Raw genomic sequence first — 17,665 nt, forward strand, 5'->3', positions numbered from 1 at the left:
ACACACACACACACACACACACACACACACACACACACACACACACACGAGTTTCTCAGTTTGCAGCAGAGGGATCCTGAGAACCTGTGGCCTGTGATCTCTGTGCTGTGAAATTTCCATTTTCCCCTCAGAGCAGCTCAAAATCGCTTGTGATTGGCTGATATATGGATTAGGTGTGGGGACCACATTCTCTTCCCTTTCTTGACTTTATTAGCACCTTTCACTAAGGGAATTGCATGTGTATACTTTTTGGTTTGTTTGTATTTTTATTATTATAATTTCTTATCTGTCTCCTCCTTCAGGATGCACACTTCCTGAGTTCAGGGACTTTGTTTTGTTCATTGTGGCGTTGCCAGCACTTTGATCCATTCTTGGCACAAATTCGTGGCTCAGTAAATGTCGTCAAATGAGTGAATCAACCCGTATATTAAAGTTTAGCAATGGTTAATTCTTCTCAGTTTAAAAATAAAGATAACTATACATAGAAGTTCTGTTACTTAATTCCTGCCCACGCTGAGATACGTACACTCAACTTTGGAGACCACTGCCTGTGGGTGTGTGTAATGTGAGGAGCAGAAGAGGAGGTGAGAGGTAGGAAGGGAAGCAGCACAGGCACGAGGCCAGTAAGAAATATCCTGTATTGAGAGATCAGACTCTCTCTTCTGACATCTGGCATTTGGGTCAGACCCACCTTACCAGTATTAACTTATAAAGGGAAGGAGTAAATGAGCTAAATCAGAAAGTGAAATAGGTAAATGCAATTCCTCATTTAGAACAATGTAAGGCATTCTTGAAGTACAGTGCAAAAGGGGCTGCTGGTGGTGTTTGAGGGATTTGTGAGATTGGAAGAGTGACATTGTGACATATGACTCTCCACAGTGGCGGGACTGGCAAGGACCAGAAAGTACTCGGGTGAATTGCATCATTTCGGTTTGTTTTAAAGAACTGCCTTGTAGTGTGGTTAAAATCCAGTTGGTTCAGTTTTTTTTTTTTTTTTAATGATTAGTTTTATTGAGGTGTAATATACATAGACTAAAATTTGCCCTTTGGAGGTAAACAGTTGTCTGAGTTTGAGAGAAACAGTTGTGCAACCACCACCACAAACATGGTATAGACTGTTTCTTATCACCCCTAAAGTTCCCTTGTCCTCTTGTAGTTAATCCCCTCCTTTTCCCCAGCCACCACTGATCTTGTTTCTGTCCACATAGGTTTCCCTTTTCCAGAAGGTCATAAAAGATGGTATCATACAGTATATAGCCTTTTGTGTTTGGCTTCTTTCACTTAACATAATGCTTTTATGTTGATATCTGTGTTGTTTTGTATATTAAAAGTTCCTTCCTGAGCTTCCCTAGTGACGCAGTGGTTGAGAGTCCGCCTGCCGATGCAGGGGACACGGGTTCGTGCCCCGGTCTGGGAAGATCCCACATGCCGCGGAGCGGCTGGGCCCGTGAGCCATGGCCGCTGTGCCTGCGCGTCCGGAGCCTGTGCTCCGCAACAGGAGAGGCCACAACAGTTAGAGGCCCGCGTACCACAAAAACAAACAAACAAACAAACAGAAAGTTCCTTCCTTTTTATTGCTGAGTAGTGTTCCATTGTATGGATGTACCGTATCTTTAAAATGCATTCACTAGTTTATGGAGAGTTGGGTTGTGTTAAGTTTTTGATAATTCTGAAAACAATTTCCATAAACTCATGTACAGGTCATTGTATGGACATCTGTTTCAATTTCTGTTGAGTGAATACCTATAAGTGGGATTGTTGGGCCATGTGGTAAGTGTATGTTTAATTGTATAGGAAACTATCAAACTGTTTTCCTTAGTGTTTGTACCAGTTTGCATTCCTATCAGCAACACGGGAAAGCTCCAGTTGCTCAGCATCCTCGCCAGCACTTTGTGTTGTCCATTTTTTGCATTTGCTTGTTTGTTTGTTTGTTTTGGGTTGTTCTAGAAGATAGTTGGTTTAGTTTTGAGTGTGATGGTATGGGCATGGTCTTACGTTCATTTTTCTCTTTTTAATTCTTTAATTTGTTGTTAGCACTTCTCTTTTTCTTGAGGGAGTCTTCCACCTTGCTTTTCCCCTTCACTGCCTTCGTTTGTATAGACTGTAGGATTAACACCTCATTAAATACTGTCCCAGTTCTATTTCTGCATATTTGTAGTATGCATTACACACTACTTTGCTCCCTGCTGAACTCTTACTGTTAGATCATGAACTTCTTGTGGGCAGGTTTCTTGCCACTCGGATAAGAACCAGCAGGCACTCAGGTAACATTCTGTGTTGATTGAGTTGTAGGGGATAAGAAAGAGTAGAGTCAGTCTTGAAAAAATTATTATTTTAAAAAGACTCTAATTTATAATCTTTTGGTATGTAAGGTATTCTGGGTAGTTTTTTTAGGACTTAAGAAAAGCATATTTGCCAGCTTTTCAGTTCTGAATTGGGGATCAATTGGCAGAACCCTGTTATTGATATTATTGTTTAAGCTATTAGTATAAGGACTTTTTAATTGCTTATTAAATTAGTTACATCACTATGCCTCCTTCTTTTAGTTCGTCACTTCTGAAGTGCCCACTGAAATGCCTCCTGTCGAAGCAGTTAGGCTTGGTTGGGCTTGGTTTCAAATTCTGCCAATTTTCAAACTCTCTTCAAATTCAGTTGTAAGCATAATTAATGTTTTAGACAGATAATAATATAGATTTATCCCTACAACTTTGGTTGTCTTGGGTCATATCATTTCAGTGATCTCATTATAAAGATTTGGGCTTGGTTTCAAGTTCTGCCAATTTTCAAGCTCTCATCAAATTCCAATGGAAGCATAATTAATATCTCAGACAGGTAATAATACAGATTTATCCCTATAACTTTGAGTGTCTTGGGTCAAATCTTTTCAGTGACTGCTTTATAAAGAGTTATTGAAAACTGATGTCTCAGTATTGATTTTTGGTGTTTCTTATATAAGTACTCTCAAGTGGATATAGCAACTTTGATAAGGATTGAATTTATCAGGCTCATATGTGTATGATCATGCATTCTGCGGACAATTTCCTAGTATTTCGTGTTAGTTATTTCTCTAAGCACATTTTCATATATATATAGTTCCAAAGAAAATCTCACCTGAGTGTTTTCCAAAGAGCCCATTTTACTCCCAAGCCCACAGGCACATTTTTATTATTCCAAGGACTTGAAGGCTCAGCTCTCAATATTCTGAAGAATATTATGTTATTCTCTGTCCCAGACATTTGTATTCCAACTCTGATATTTAACAGTGCTGTTTCAGAGTTTTAAATAAGAGGGGGGGGAATGCCCAAAACAAATGGTTTCAACAGAGAAGATGGTTCAACTTTAAAGTGTTTTACTCATGTATCCCTTTTTCTTACAGATTTTGTTCCAATCACCCGCTTTCTGCTAGCAGGGTAAAACAAGGGAGGGTGGGCAGGGACTGTACTAGTGGTTCCAGCTAGTGGGGGTAGTGTGCCTGCTGAGGGCTTTTGAAAATATGTATGATGTTTCTGATTGTCAGGAGGATGAAGGGACATTGCATTGCTGGCATTTGAAGGTGAGGTATGGCATTGATAACTGCTATCCTACAATATGTAGAACAGTCCCATACAATGAAGAATTGTCCTGCTCCAAATGCTAGTAATATCCCCCCTGCCACTGAGCAGTGCTGAACTAGATGACCCTGTGTTTCAGTTCCCAGCACTGTGGACCTGAACAAGTTGCATTTTCCTCACCTGTAAAGTTGGAGTAAAAGTGCATATTGTATAAGATCATTGTGAACATCGCTGATGATGGAAGTAAAGCAGTGAACACGGGACCAGATACATAGTAGGAAGTAGCAAGGCATCATTAGCACGAGTGGCTTTCCAGCCTACTCAGTGTAAAACCCAGGATCCTGACAGTGACCTACAAGGACTTGGCCTGGTCTGACCTACTCCCCTCTGAACTCATCTCCTGCAGTTCTCCTTCCTGCCTCTGCTCCAGTCACACTCTGGCCTTCTGTCTGTTTCTCCATCTCCCCGAGAGATCAGCCTGTCTCTGGACCTTCTGCACTTGTTCTTTCTTCTGTGTGGAAGGCTCTTCCTCTGCGTGCATCCACTTGGCACTCCTCCCTCACTTCCTTCCTTTTGTTCTCTGCTCACTTTATCTGAAGGAGGCTTTCCTGATATAAGATATAAAAAATGGCAGCCTGGCTCTCAGCAGCCACCCCTTCCCTTCAGCTTTTGTTCTTTCCCTTACCATCACCCAACATACCAACTATTTTTTTGCTCATTGTCTATCTCTTTCAAGTAGAACATTTTTTTTCAAGATTTTCTTGATGTGGACCATTTTTTATAAAGTCTTTACTGAATTTGTTACAGTATCGCTTCTGTTTTATGTTTTGTTTTTTTGGCTGCGAGGCATGTGGGATCTTAGCTCCCTGACCAGGGATCGAACCCGCACCCCCTGCATTGGAAGGTGAAGTCTTAACCCCTGGACCACCAGGGAAGTACCTAGAGCATACATTTCATGAAAGCAAGGACTCTTGCTTTGTTCACTGATGAATCCCCAATTTACTATCACCTAGTACATAGATGCCAATAAATGTTTATTGAATGAATGATTTATTAAAAATAACAAAGGAGAAGTTATGATTGGCTTGTGTACATATGCTGTGTGTGTGAGAGAGTGACTCTGTGTGTGTGTGTGTGTGTGTGTGTGTGTGTAATAAAGTTATACTTTCTAGTAAATAGTTTCTAATCCAGATGATGGAAGTAATCATTTATGGGAATCTCTCCATCTAAACAATTTTGAGAAACATTGAAAGAGATAACAGACACCAGGTTTTCTAAAATCGAATTTCTCTACTCTCTACTCATTCAACTCTGTGATTCTTCCTTCACCTTTAATCGAGGAAAGCATGATCCTTTTATTTTTATAAGAGACTGCTTTAAGGGTATAATGATGTGATTATCTTGGAGTATGTGTTTTGAAATTGGTTGCAAAATTTCTAGAGGTCATCAATAATATTATCCATAGCATATTAGAATGATTGAGTTTTCTTATCTGCTTGGAGGAGGTATAATTGTTCTCTGGCTAGATGATAGATATTTGCTGCTTCTGTTGATATAGACATGGACTTGGGAAATGCTTTTAAGGGTTACGTTATTAAAAAAACAAACAAACACTGGCTTTATGTTTTGGGATTAGGGGAATGATAAACTGTGCAAGATGCTTATTTAAAAGATAGGTATTTGCATGTAAAATTTCCTTCTTGCCGTTGATAGGTCCAAATATTTCTCTGATAGGTTTTGTGAAAATATGAATTACCTTCTCTTATACCCAGTGTGTATTGTTAAAACTCATGAAATTATTTGTTGGATAGTGCTTGATTTTCAAAACTGGGGTCTATAGCTGCATGACAGATAATAAATATTCTGATAAGGGAATCAAGGAAGAGTGAGTGTGTGTGTGTGTGTGTGTGTGTGTGTGTATGTGTGTGTTTTGGCAAGTGATGGGGAGCAATTCAGTCAGCAAGTAAATATTCATGGAGTGCCGTAGCCAGAGAAACATGTACCTTTAGCATGAGTATTACATTGATTTACCTCTAGGTATGATCACGTCTCTCAACTTGACCTATACCCCTCTTCTCCTTCAGCCCAATTTTTTGAAAATCAGTTAATCTGTTGCCTCCTTTTCTTCCTTTCCCACTTCCTTCTGAACTTTCCCCCTCCTGCCACCAACACATGTCATACCAAGATTACCAGTAATCTCTCTTGCGCCACATGGATGCTTTTAGGACTGATGTTAACTTGCCTGCAAGCAGCACTTGATGCTCTTAACCACTTCCTCTATAACACATTCTTCCTTTGTCTTCTCTGTTGCGGGTTCTATTTGTCATAAGGTAACGCCACACTATTTGTTTCCTCTCTGGCTATGTCATTTTAGTCTCCTTTGCAAACTTATCCTGCTCTAACAGATTAAGTGCTGGAGTTGCTTAAGGCTCGTTCCATTTTTCCATTTTGTACTCTTCTTGTCAATCTTATCCACTGCTATGCTCCCAGTTATCAGAACGTCAATCTGCAAAGTCTGTCTCTAGACCTGGCCTCTCTCTTAGCTCCACAATCCTGTGCCCAGATGACAACTTGGCTTCTCCAGCTGAACTTCTCAAACACAAAGAAGCCAAGACTGAGCTCCGGATTTCCCTTCAAAATCTGGACTTTTGAGCGAATGGCTCTAGTACACTTTAATTGGGCTGGACTCAATCCCGACATCTCCTCTTTCTTATCCCCTTTATTGAGTCCTGTCAACTCAACATCATTACGGTTTCTCAATACCTGCCCGCTTCTCTCTATTAATAGAACAAGAAGGCAAATGACATTATACATTTGTCCAAGCTCATAGAACTATACAACACAAAAGTGAATGCTAAGGTAAATTATGGACTTTAGCTAATAATAATGTGTCAGTAATGGTCTGTCCATTGTAACCACATTAATGGTACATCTTAACAATTGGGGATACTGTGTATAGGGAGGAAGAGGAGATAGGAGGGAACTCTGTACTTTTGCAGTTACTCTGTATACTAAAATTTCTCTAAAGATTAAAGTCTATTACAAAAAAAAAGATATATAGAAAGTAACCATATTCATGGCTAGGAAGAGAATGATATCATGAAGCTGTTCTTAGATTAATTTGTAAAAAAAAATTGCCAATCAAAATCTCCACTGCTTTTATTTGGGGGTGGGGATATTAGACAAATGGATTCTAAAATTTACATGGAAGAACAAAGAAGAAAAGAAATTGATCTGAAGGACTACAACAAGTTGGGGGGCTTACCCAAATAGATATCAAGACTTACTACAAACCTATAGGAATTAATTATTATGAGATATTGGCACAGACATAGATAAACAGGTAGAGACCTTATTTATGGAAATTATATACCTGATAGAGATGGACTTGTAGGTCACTGGGCGTTAGGATAGGTCTTTTCAATAAAAGATGCTTTGAAGTTTGATTATCCATATGGATAAAAAATAAAATATCATCCCCACCTTAAACCATAAGCAAACAATTCAGGATAAAGATTGTGAAAAGCAAAACTTTAGAGCTTTTCCCAGAAGTTATATGAGAATGTATGTGTGACCTTGAGGGTTTTAAAACCATACCCCGTAGATATATGCCACACACAAAAACACAACCTGCAAAGAAAAGTATTTATAAATTCAGCTCACCAGGTTTTTTTATACATGTGAATCTTGGTACTGTAATAATAAAGTTATTTTTCTTTTAAAAAAGGCTAGATATTGGGTGAAAAGTTTTGTAACAAAAGATACTAAGAAAGCATTATTATTAGAATGTTTAAAGTACCATTTCAAATAAATAAGAAAAACTCCAAAGCTATCATCCTAAGAGAATAATGGATCCCCTTTCACAATTTCAGATTGGCAAATGGTAAAAAATCTTGCAATACTAGGTGCAGGCAAAGATGTTGCACAGTAGGAAATTATTGGCTGACGTTGGGTGTATTAATTAATATACCTACTTTGAAGAGCAGTTTGGCAACACCTCATGAGTCAACTTTAGGATACATACAACCTGCAAACCAACAATTCAACTCTGAGATACAGTGTTTCTTATTGGGACCTTACTGGTAATTTGGGCAGAGTAAACCTCTCTTCTGGGCTATCATTCATATCCCACTGTGTGAGAGTCATGCCCCCTATATCATGGTCATTCAAACATCCAAACATTCTTCAAACATTTCTAATCACTTCTAGTGGGGCAGTCCATGGCTGATTGAAAACTCTGGGAGAAATTGACTTATGCATCAGAAGACACATCTAAGAATCTTCTTTAGAGCTTTGTGTAACTCTGTAGTTGTAAAATATAGTAAGCATCTTAAGTATCCATCTGCAGGGAAATTAAGTACAATGTAGCATCTTCTGACAATGGAAATAGGATATGACTGTTAAAATGAGGTTAATAAAGCTACATTTATCATTGTGGATAAAATTCTTGAAGGAGATGTTGATTTAAAAGCTTGGACTTCCCTGGTGGTACAGTGGTTAAGAATCCGCCTACCAATGTAGGTTCGAGCCCTGGTCCGGGAAAATCCCACATGCCGCAGAGCAACTAAGCCTGTGCGCCACAACTACTGAGCCTGCACTCTAGAGCCCGTGAGCCACAACTGCTGAGCCCGTGTGCTGCAGCTACTGAAGCCCGCGCACCTAGAGCCTGTGCTCTGCAACAAAGAGAAGCCACCACAATGAGAAGCCTGCGCGCTGCAACGAAGAGTAGCCCCTGCTCACCACAACTAGAGAAAGCCTGCTTGCAGCAGTGAAGGCTCAATGCAGCCAACAAATAAATAAATAAATAAATTTATAAAAAAGTAATAAAAGCATAGCTCAAGGATGTATTATACAACATGGAGAATATAGCCAATATTTTGTAATAACTGTAAATGGAAAGTAACCTTCAAAAATTGTATGAAATATTTTAAAAATTTAAAAAAAGGATAGAGGAAGATTATTGTTTCCCTCAGGTACCTCTGAGTTGACATGATAAAATAATTATGCATTACTGTAAAACAAAAATAAGAGCATGGGGTAATATATCACTTATATACATCTCACGATAAATAAAGTTTATAATTATGAAAAATAGTACGGTATTATATATCCCTGAATGACATCTTACAAAATAACTGCATGTGATAAATATAATTTTAGAATAGTGGTTACTTCTGTCAGGGCATGATGGGAAAGTCAGAAAGAAGCACACAGGAAATGTAATTGCCGTTAAGTTTTTATTATATCAGTACCTGTGTGTTATAAAATTTTCTATATATATTCATAGGGCTAATTTTTTAAAGAAAGTAACCAAAGAAAACTAAGTGTAATAAAATAACAAGAGTGGAAGTAGGAATACATAACCAAGGTTGAGAAACTTTGAGTGGAGTTACTAGGTCCAGAGATCTCAAAATGATTATGAACTAAGGTATATAAGCAATGTCAGGGTGAAATCAATAAAACAGTAAATAAACAGACCAGTCAATGAAATAAACTCTTTAGATCAAGAAAAGTCAGGAAAGTTTAGAGAAGACCTCAGTGTAGGAGTTATAATGTTAAAACCCACTTATTTAGTGTTTATTTAACATTTGCAGAGCAGTTTGATGGATATGATCTCACTGGATCCTAACAAAGAATATGACAATAAAACAAGAGACATCAAATGAGGAGGGACTGGTACTTGACATGGTGGTGAGCTACTTCTTAGCTTATTAAATTGACTTAACTTCTCTAAGTGCAATTAAAGTGAAAAAGAGTGCTGAAGAAATTTACATTTATGAAATCTGAGAGTCAGTGTTCACACTGACTATAGAGAATTCTGTAGCTTCCAGAAATGATGAGTACCTAGTAATCATTGTATCCTTCTCTCCACTCTTTCTCCCACTTCTCATAGGATAAAGGTAAATCCCCAAATTACAGAATGTTACTTAGGCCATCCATCCCTGCCAGAACTCTAGACAGAGATACTTTGATTAAAGACAGATGGTAGAAACCCTTGGAAGGACCAAGGCCTGCATGGTCTCTGTGTTCCCTGTTAACACTGAGTTGTCTTTCAGGATGTTCAACACCAAACTGGCCTAGCTTTTTCTGCCAGAGCACCACCTGCCCCCTGAAGTTGAGTTATTCCTTCTTAGCTGTTGTGTTTCTGGTTCCACTTGAATGTTTCTGGATGGGCAGACACCACCTACAGTTAAGCCTGGCCCATAGAATACCACTGATTTAATTGACCATTTCTCATCTCGTTTCCTTCCTACCCTCCTTGCAGACCCATCTGTTTATTGTTAAGTTGAGCTGCCTGTCTTTTTATATTAAAAAAATTTTAATGCTATAATGAGATTTCACTTATTCTTTCTTCTTAGTCTTTTTTTTTTTTTTTTTTAAATCTGGTTTGTTTTCTTTCAGTTACTCTTACTAAGGAATGAATCAGAATCATTTAGAATATTTTGTTTCTTCCAAATCTGTCCATTTCGGCAACTTATGTTAAAGCATTGAGTTCTTTATTAACATTTCTGTGTCAAGGATTCCTAAGACTGCCCTCAGTTCAGGTGATTCTCTAGAAGGACTCAGCATTTTGTCATACTCTTAGCTATGATTTCCTGTAGGAAAGGATACACAGCAAAATCAATGAAGAGAAAAGTGCATAGGAGGGTCTGGAGGAAACCAGATGTTACCTTCCAAGAGTCCTCTCCCAGTGGAGTCACTTAGGACAGGCTTGATTCCTCTAGTGGGGAGGTGTGACAGCACCTGTGAAATGTTGTCTACCAGGGAAGCTCATTAGAGAGATTTTTGAAGTAGATTTGTGCTGGGAACTGGTCACATAGGCCCCCTCTGCCTAGTGTGTATTTCATTTCCAGACTCTTAGAAAGGAAGTGGGTGTTTAGCATAAGACAAATTGTTTGCATACATGGCTTAGGAACAGTGAGCTGCTGTTGTCACTTAGTTTGGTGGGGGAAACCTTCCAACTCCAAGTTCCTTCCAGATGCCAACCAAGGAATAACCTTGCACACAGGCCTTTTAAAAGCTAGCTACTTATGCTTTTCTGTGCAATTTCTTTATTCTTTTGGAATGGAATGTTAACTCAGGGCTCATTTAAGAATCATGTATACCTTTTATTAAACTCATTCTGGTCATTTCAGGGCAAGATGGTAACTGTGGATATGCTGTCAGAGATGGAATTAAAGTGAAAGTACACGTATTTGATGCTTCAGAAACCCCAGCCCTTTCCTCTCCTTTCCTCTAATCCTCTCCAAGCACAGCCTATGAATTAGGAGTGATTGATAAAGAGGTAAGAAATTCTGAGGTTTCTTTTTTTCTGTAGATGAGATTTTTTAAGAGACCAGTAGTGTGGCCAGGTATGGCATTAACCAGAGGAGACAGAATCTATTTCTCTATTAATACATTTTGTTTCTTTCCAAGAACATATGTAGTGGGACTGAAAAATGCATCTAGTCCTTTTTGTTGATCCTAATTTTGGAGGGATTTCTGTCTCCATGATATATTTTTTTAATAGATGTCTGGTATATGGAATGATCTCCCTTCTCTCAGTTGGCTCACAAATTTAGTAACAAGTTGGATGATAGATTGGGAGGCTGTATTTTAGAAGAAAAAAACCAAATTGACTATAAAAGCAGAGAATCATCTGTCCTTTATATGGAACTGATCTCGAGAGACCTTTCCCTAATGATAGTCTCCTTTAGATAAGCGTTGGGGGGGATTATTTCTGCTACAAGCACAATTAAATATACCTAGGTGTACAGACTCTTACTCTGTTCTATCAGAATACTGAATAATCCTTCTTTAGAATTTTATTTGCCTTTGCCTTTTCCCATAAGATAAGCTTACACCATCAGATTTTCACTTTCATTGAATTTAGTTTAGATATTTTCCCCCCTATTTTAAGAGAATGTGGTAGGAAATTTTCTTTCTACTGGTAAGAAAAAAGATATTGTGGTTAACTAAAAAGATGTCTCAGTAATGACACATTCTGACTCATAATAACTACCTGCTGCTTTGTCATTGGAATTGATAGTTAGATTGTGGAAACAAACCCTTTTCATCACATTTACACTAAAGGAGAGCTTTGGGAAGCACAATTTGAGTTAATGTTACTGAATAGCCCTGATACACGTAATGATAACTTATGCTGTTGTCATTCTCAGAACCTCTTTCCTTTCTTGAGTTTCTCATTCAGGTAGGGGTTGTGGTCCAGGTTCAATCAGAAATTTCTGAGCTGAAATTTAAAAGGTTTGTTCTTTTTCCATTTGGCCAGTTGCTACCAGCCAGCTGGGGAGGATGTCTGGGTTAAAACCATAATAAATGAAGCTTCCATTAGTCTCCTTGGCTTGGGGCTGTTTCCTGTAAAGACCTTGTCCTGCTTTTTGTAGTTTGAAGAAACCGAATACTTATTTTTGTTCAATAAATGAAAGCTGAAATTTAACCGGTAGGGTAGCATAGGTATGTTGTTTTACGAAGAGGTTCTGCTTCTAGTGCTGATGGTTTGCAGAGCGTGGGTTATATTTTAACTTGTGGCCCTTTGGGTGTTTATGACAATAACCTATGAACTTTTGTCATTGTAGAAAATGGAACAGATATGTTTGTTTGTTTTTAAGTATCCTTTGAGATGAAGAAAACTCAGTATATTTTAATACTTAGTTGGATTTACCTCACTGTCATTTTCTTCAAACCTTAGATTTGTAAGTTTCCTTTATTCTGAAGAATGCATTGTGAATTGGAGGGATGACGTTTTCAAGCATCAAAGAGACCACAATCTAACAGTGTATTAGCTTTATGTACACCCTTAAGATTACGTTTTTTCTCCTGGGCACATGTCTTTTGTGTTTATATGTTTGTAGTTCTGTACACTTGGCATTGCACACTTGGAGAAATTGGTTAAAATGCTTTTGCAAAACTTACTAAAAGAATTCTGGTTCCAGGTAAAATTGAATAAAACCACTCCAACCTTTTTTCCCCAATGAATACAAACATGAAACTGGATAAAATGCCAGTTGAAGCTAGTTGAGTTCTTTGAAAAGTAAATATCAGCATGTAGAATAAGGAAGAATACTAGAATGAAATACCACTGAACTAGACATGGGCTTACAGTTTTTTTCTCTGCTAATCCCACAGCTTGAATTCAGTGCAGTCCAAAATCCTGAAGTCAGTATTGGAACACAGATGGAAATCCAGGAGACACTTCTAGTTCTGGCTCAACGAGTAGAAAAGGGAAGCCCTAAAGCTCTGAGAGAAGGGAGAATACTCCCATCCTTTTTGTCTCCTGTTTCTTGGTTTTGTCATGCCCCAGTTCCCTGGCAATCTTGTGGCAAGAGGCAGTAGCAGCAGAAACAGCTGGCAGTGGGAAACTGCAGGAGCCAATGAGTTAAGGGAACATCCTGTCTATCTGGTAAAGCTATAGTTATGAAAGGCAGGGCTAAACCATTGCTTGTTTCCCCCCACCCCCTCTCGATCCTCCTGCTACTCTGGTGCAGTCATAGAAGTGGGTTGTTGCTGATTGGAGGAGTGACAAGGGATGTTCCAGGGTACCAGAAAGTATCAGCGGAGACAGGTGAGAAGGAGGGGCTTTGGAAATAAACCCATGAACCTGTGAACTCCTAGACTCACTATAATCTGCAAATGCTTGGATCTCATCCTTATTAGCATACCAAGGGCTTTGAGGATGGAATTAATGAATAGAATGTCACCCGAGTCCCAGACTGATCTCTACGTGGTGCACACCCAGTGTAAATCTGAATGGCCCTACATAGCTTTTGAAAATGGAACTGATATTGCAACTACAGCCCTTAGAGGTGGGTTGGAATTAGTGGCCAGAAGCTAACCAAATCAAGTGCCTGATAAAAAAATATCAACATTCACCATAGCTTTAAACAAGGCGCGTTCCATATGGGCATATGAAGTACTACAAAAATCTCAGATCACATGGGAAAAGACAACAGATGACAAAGAAAAGATAACTTTAAAGCAACTATTGTAAAAGTGCTCGAATGAATAATCTTAAATCCTGAAATAAAAGTTAAAATAGGAAGTAATCAGTAAAGAAATAGGAAATATGAAGTAAACCAAATGGAAATTTTAGAATTAAAAAATACAGTAGCCTCTCTACCCTGCACCCCCCACACCAAAAAGGAAAAAAACCCTCGCTGTATGGATTCAGGAATAGAATGGAGGTGACAGAGGAAAGAATCAGCAAACTTGAAAATAAGTCCGTAGAAATTATCCATTGTTAATAAAGGAGAGGAAAAATATTGAAGAGACCCTTGAACTATTGGAGGATAACAAAAAGGCATAATGTTTGTATGATTGGAGGCTCAGAAGGAAAGAAGAGTGTGTTGCTAAAAAACAATCCAAGAAATAATAATAGCTGAAAACGTTCCAAGGTTGGCAAAAGAGATGAACCTATAAATTCCAGAAGCTAAGCTAATCCCAGACAACATAAATCCAAAGAAATGTACACTCAGGAAATGGTAAATATAACAAAATCTTCTCTTCTTGAATTATTAAAAAAGTGGTTCATCATTTTAATCAAAGTAAAACATTGTCTGATGGGAATTTTCAATGTATTTAGATGTAATATGTAAGAACTTTATAAAAGGGAGATGACGAGGAAACCTATATGGTGGTATAGAAGGCAGAATAATCTCCCTCCATCCCCACCCCCCGCCCAGTATCTACATTCTAATCCCCAAGTCCTGTGAATGAATATGTTACAATAAATGGCAAAAAGAACAATGTGGGGGGAGACCTTCAAGATGGCGGAGGAGTAAGACGTGGAGATCACCTTCCTCCCTACAAATACACCAGAAATACATCTGCATGTGGGACAACTCCTACAGAACACCTACTGAACGCTGGCAGAAGACCGCAGAGCTCCCAAAAGACAAGAAACTCCCCACATACCTGGGTAGGGCAAAAGAAAAAGAAAAAACAGAGACAAAAGAATAGGGATGGGACCTGCACCTCTAGGTGGGAGCTGTGAAGGAGGAAAAGTTTCCACATGCTAGGAAGCCCCTTCACTGGCAGAGACGGGGTGGACAGGGAAGATGCATCGGAGCCACAGAGGAAAGCACAAGCAACGGGTACAGAGGGCAAAGTGGAGAGATTCCCGCACAGAGGATCGGTGCCGACCAGCACTCACCAGCCTGAGAGGCTTGTCTGCTCAACCGCTGGGGTGGGTGGGGGCTGGAAGCTGAGGCTCGGGCTTCAGAGGTCAGACCCCAGGGAGAGGACTGGGGTTGACTGGGTGAACACAGCCTGAACAGAGCTAGTGCACCACAGCTAGCCCGGAGGGAGTCCAGGAGAAAGTCTGCACCTGCCTAAGAGTCAAGAGACCGTTGTTTTGGGGTGAGCGAGGAGAGGGAATTCAGAGCACCGCCTAAACGAGCACTAGAGATAGGCACGAGCCGAGGCTATCAGCGTGGACACCAGAGTCGGGCATGAAACACTAAGGCTGCTACTGCAGCCACCAAGAATCCTCTGTGCAAGCACAGGTCACTATCCACACTTCCGCTACTGGGAACCTGTGCAGCCCGCTACTGCCACAGTCCCATGATCCAGCGACAACTTCCCCAGGAGAACACACAGTGTGCCTCAGGCTGGTGCAATGTCATGCTGGCCTCTGCTGCCACAGGCTTGCCCTGCATTCTGTACCCCTCCCTCCGCCCGGCCTGAGTGAGCCAGAGCCCCCAAATCAGCTGCTTCTTTAACCCCGTCCTGTCTGGGCTGGAACAGACGTCCTCAGGCGACCTACGCACAGAGGCAGGGCCAAATCCAGAGTTAAACCCCAGGAGCTGTGCGAACAAATAAGAGAAAGGGAAATCGCTCCCAGCAGCCTCAGGAGCAGTAGATTAAATCTCCACAATCAACTTGATGTACGCTGCATCTGTGGAATACCTGAATAGACAACGAGTCATCCCAAAATTGAGGTGGACTTTGGGAGCAACTGTAGGCTTGGGGTTTGCTTTCTGCATCTAATTTGTTGTTTCTGGTTTTTGTTTATCTTAGTTTAGTATATAGAGCTTATTATCATTGGTAGATTTGGTTGCTCGCTTCCTTTTTTTTTTATATGTATAGATAAGTATATTTTTTCCTTTTTTTCTTTTTGTGAGTGTGTATGTCTATGTGTATGCTTCTTTGTGTGATTTTGTCTGTATAGCTTTGCTTTTACCATTTGTCCTAGGGTTCTATCTGTCTGTTTTTTGTTTTTGTTTTTGTTTTTGTATAGTTTTTAGCATTTGTTATCATTGGTGGATTTGTTTATTGGTTTGGTTGCTCTCTTCGTTCCTTCTTTTTTAAAATTTTTAATAATGTGTTTTTTAATTTTTTATTTTAATAACTTTATTTTATTTATTTTCTTTCCTTCTTTCTCTTTTTTTTCTCCCTTATCTTCTGAGCCGTGTGGCTGACAGGGTCTTGGTGCTCCGGCCAAGTGTCAGGCCTAAGCCTCTTAGGTGGGAGAGCTGAGTTCAGGTCATTGGTCCACCAGAGACCTCCCGGCCTCACGTAATACCAAATAGCAAATGCTCTCCCAGAGATCTCCATCTCAAAGCTAAGACCCAGCTCCATTCAAAGACCAGGAAGCTACAGTGCTGGACACCCTATGCCAAACAACGAGCAAAACAGGAACACAACCCCACCCATTAGCAGAGGCTGCCTAAAATCATAATAAGGTCACAGACACCCCAAAACACACCACTGGACGTGGTCCTGCCCACCAGAAAGACAAGATCCAGTCTCATCCCCCAGAACGCAGGCACTAGTGCCTTCCAACAGGAAGCCTACACAACCCACTGAAACAACCTTAGCCATTGGGGGCAGACACCAAAAACAGTGTGAACTACGAACCTGCAGGCTGCAAATAGGAGACCCCAAACACAGTAAGATAAGCAAAATGAGAAGACAGAGAAACACACAGCAGATGAAGGAGCAAAGTAAAAACCCACCAGACCAAACAACTGAAGAGGAAATAGGCAATCTACCTGAAAAAGAATTCAGAGTAATGATAGTAAAGATGATCCAAAATCTTGGAAATAGAATGGAGAAAATAGAAGAAATGTTTAACAAGGACCTAGAAGAACTAAAGAGCAAACAAAGAATAATGAACAACGTAATAAATGAAATTAAAAATTCTCTAGAAGGAATCAGTGGCAGAATAACTGAGGCAGAGGAATGGATAAGTGACCTGGAAGATAAAATAGTGGAAATAACTACCACAGAGAAGAATAAAGAAAAAACAATGATAAGAATTGAAGACAGTCTCAGAGACCTCTGGGACAACATTAAATGCACCATAATTCGAATTTTAGGGGTCCCAGAAGAAGAAGAGAAAAAGAAAGGGACTGAGAAAATATTTCAAGAGATTATAGTGGAAAATGTCCCTAATATGGGAAAGGAAATAGTTAATCAAGTCTAGGAAGCACAGAGAGTCCCATACAGGATAAATCCAAGGAGAAACATGCCAAGACACATATTAATCAAACAATCAAAAATTAAATACAAAGAAATAATATTAAAAGCAGAAGGGAAAAACAACAAATAACATACAAGGGATTCCCCATAAGGTTAACAGCTGATCTTTCAGCAGAAACTCTGCAAGCCGGAACGGAGTGGTAGGACATATTTAAAGTGATGAAAGGGAAAAACCTACATCCAAGATTACTCTACCCAGCACATATGTCATTCAGATTCAACGGAGAAATTAAAACCTTTACAGACAACCAAAAGCTAAGAAAATTCAGCACCACCAAACCAGCTTTACAAAAAATGCTAAAGGAACTTCTCTAGGCAGCAAACACAAGAGAAGGAAAAGGCCTACAGTAACAAACCAAAATCAAGTAAGAAAATGGTAATAGGGAAATAAATATCAATAATTACCTTAAATGTAAATGGATTAAATGCTCCAACCAAAAGACATAGACTGGCTGAATGGATACAAAAACTAGACCTATATATATACTCTCTATAAGAGACCCACTTCAGACCTAGGGACACATACAGACTGAAAGTGAAGGGATTGAAAAAGATATTCTATGCACATAGAAATCAAAAGAAAGCTGGAGGGCTTCCCTGGTGGCGCAGTGGTTGGGAGTCCGCCTGCCGATGCA

The 17,665-nt window shown here is 39.5% G+C and overlaps 1 protein-coding gene across 6 annotated transcripts in view; it reads left to right on the plus strand.

Annotated features, from left to right (window-relative positions):
- The window catches only part of MCTP2 (multiple C2 and transmembrane domain containing 2), a 247,867-nt gene that overhangs the window by 30,880 nt on the left and 199,322 nt on the right, over window positions 1-17,665 (plus strand). For 2 of the 6 annotated variants that reach the window (XM_029236800.1, XM_029236806.1), the window contains exons 1-2: window positions 9,198-9,242; window positions 10,688-10,836. The exons of 2 other annotated variants lie outside the window; for them this stretch is intronic. The gene's annotated coding sequence lies outside the window, so the exon portion shown is untranslated. Of the gene's footprint in view, window positions 1-9,197; window positions 9,243-10,687; window positions 10,837-12,905; window positions 12,952-12,991; window positions 13,114-17,665 lie in introns of those variants that run through there. 2 more of the 6 variants (XM_029236805.1, XM_029236804.1) reach the window with 2 other exon arrangements.

The sequence above is a fragment of the Monodon monoceros genome, unplaced genomic scaffold, assembly GCF_005190385.1.
Source record: "Monodon monoceros isolate NGI ecotype Baffin Bay Population unplaced genomic scaffold, NGI_Narwhal_1 Super_Scaffold_21, whole genome shotgun sequence".
In the NCBI taxonomy this organism is placed as follows: Eukaryota; Metazoa; Chordata; class Mammalia; order Artiodactyla; family Monodontidae; genus Monodon; species Monodon monoceros.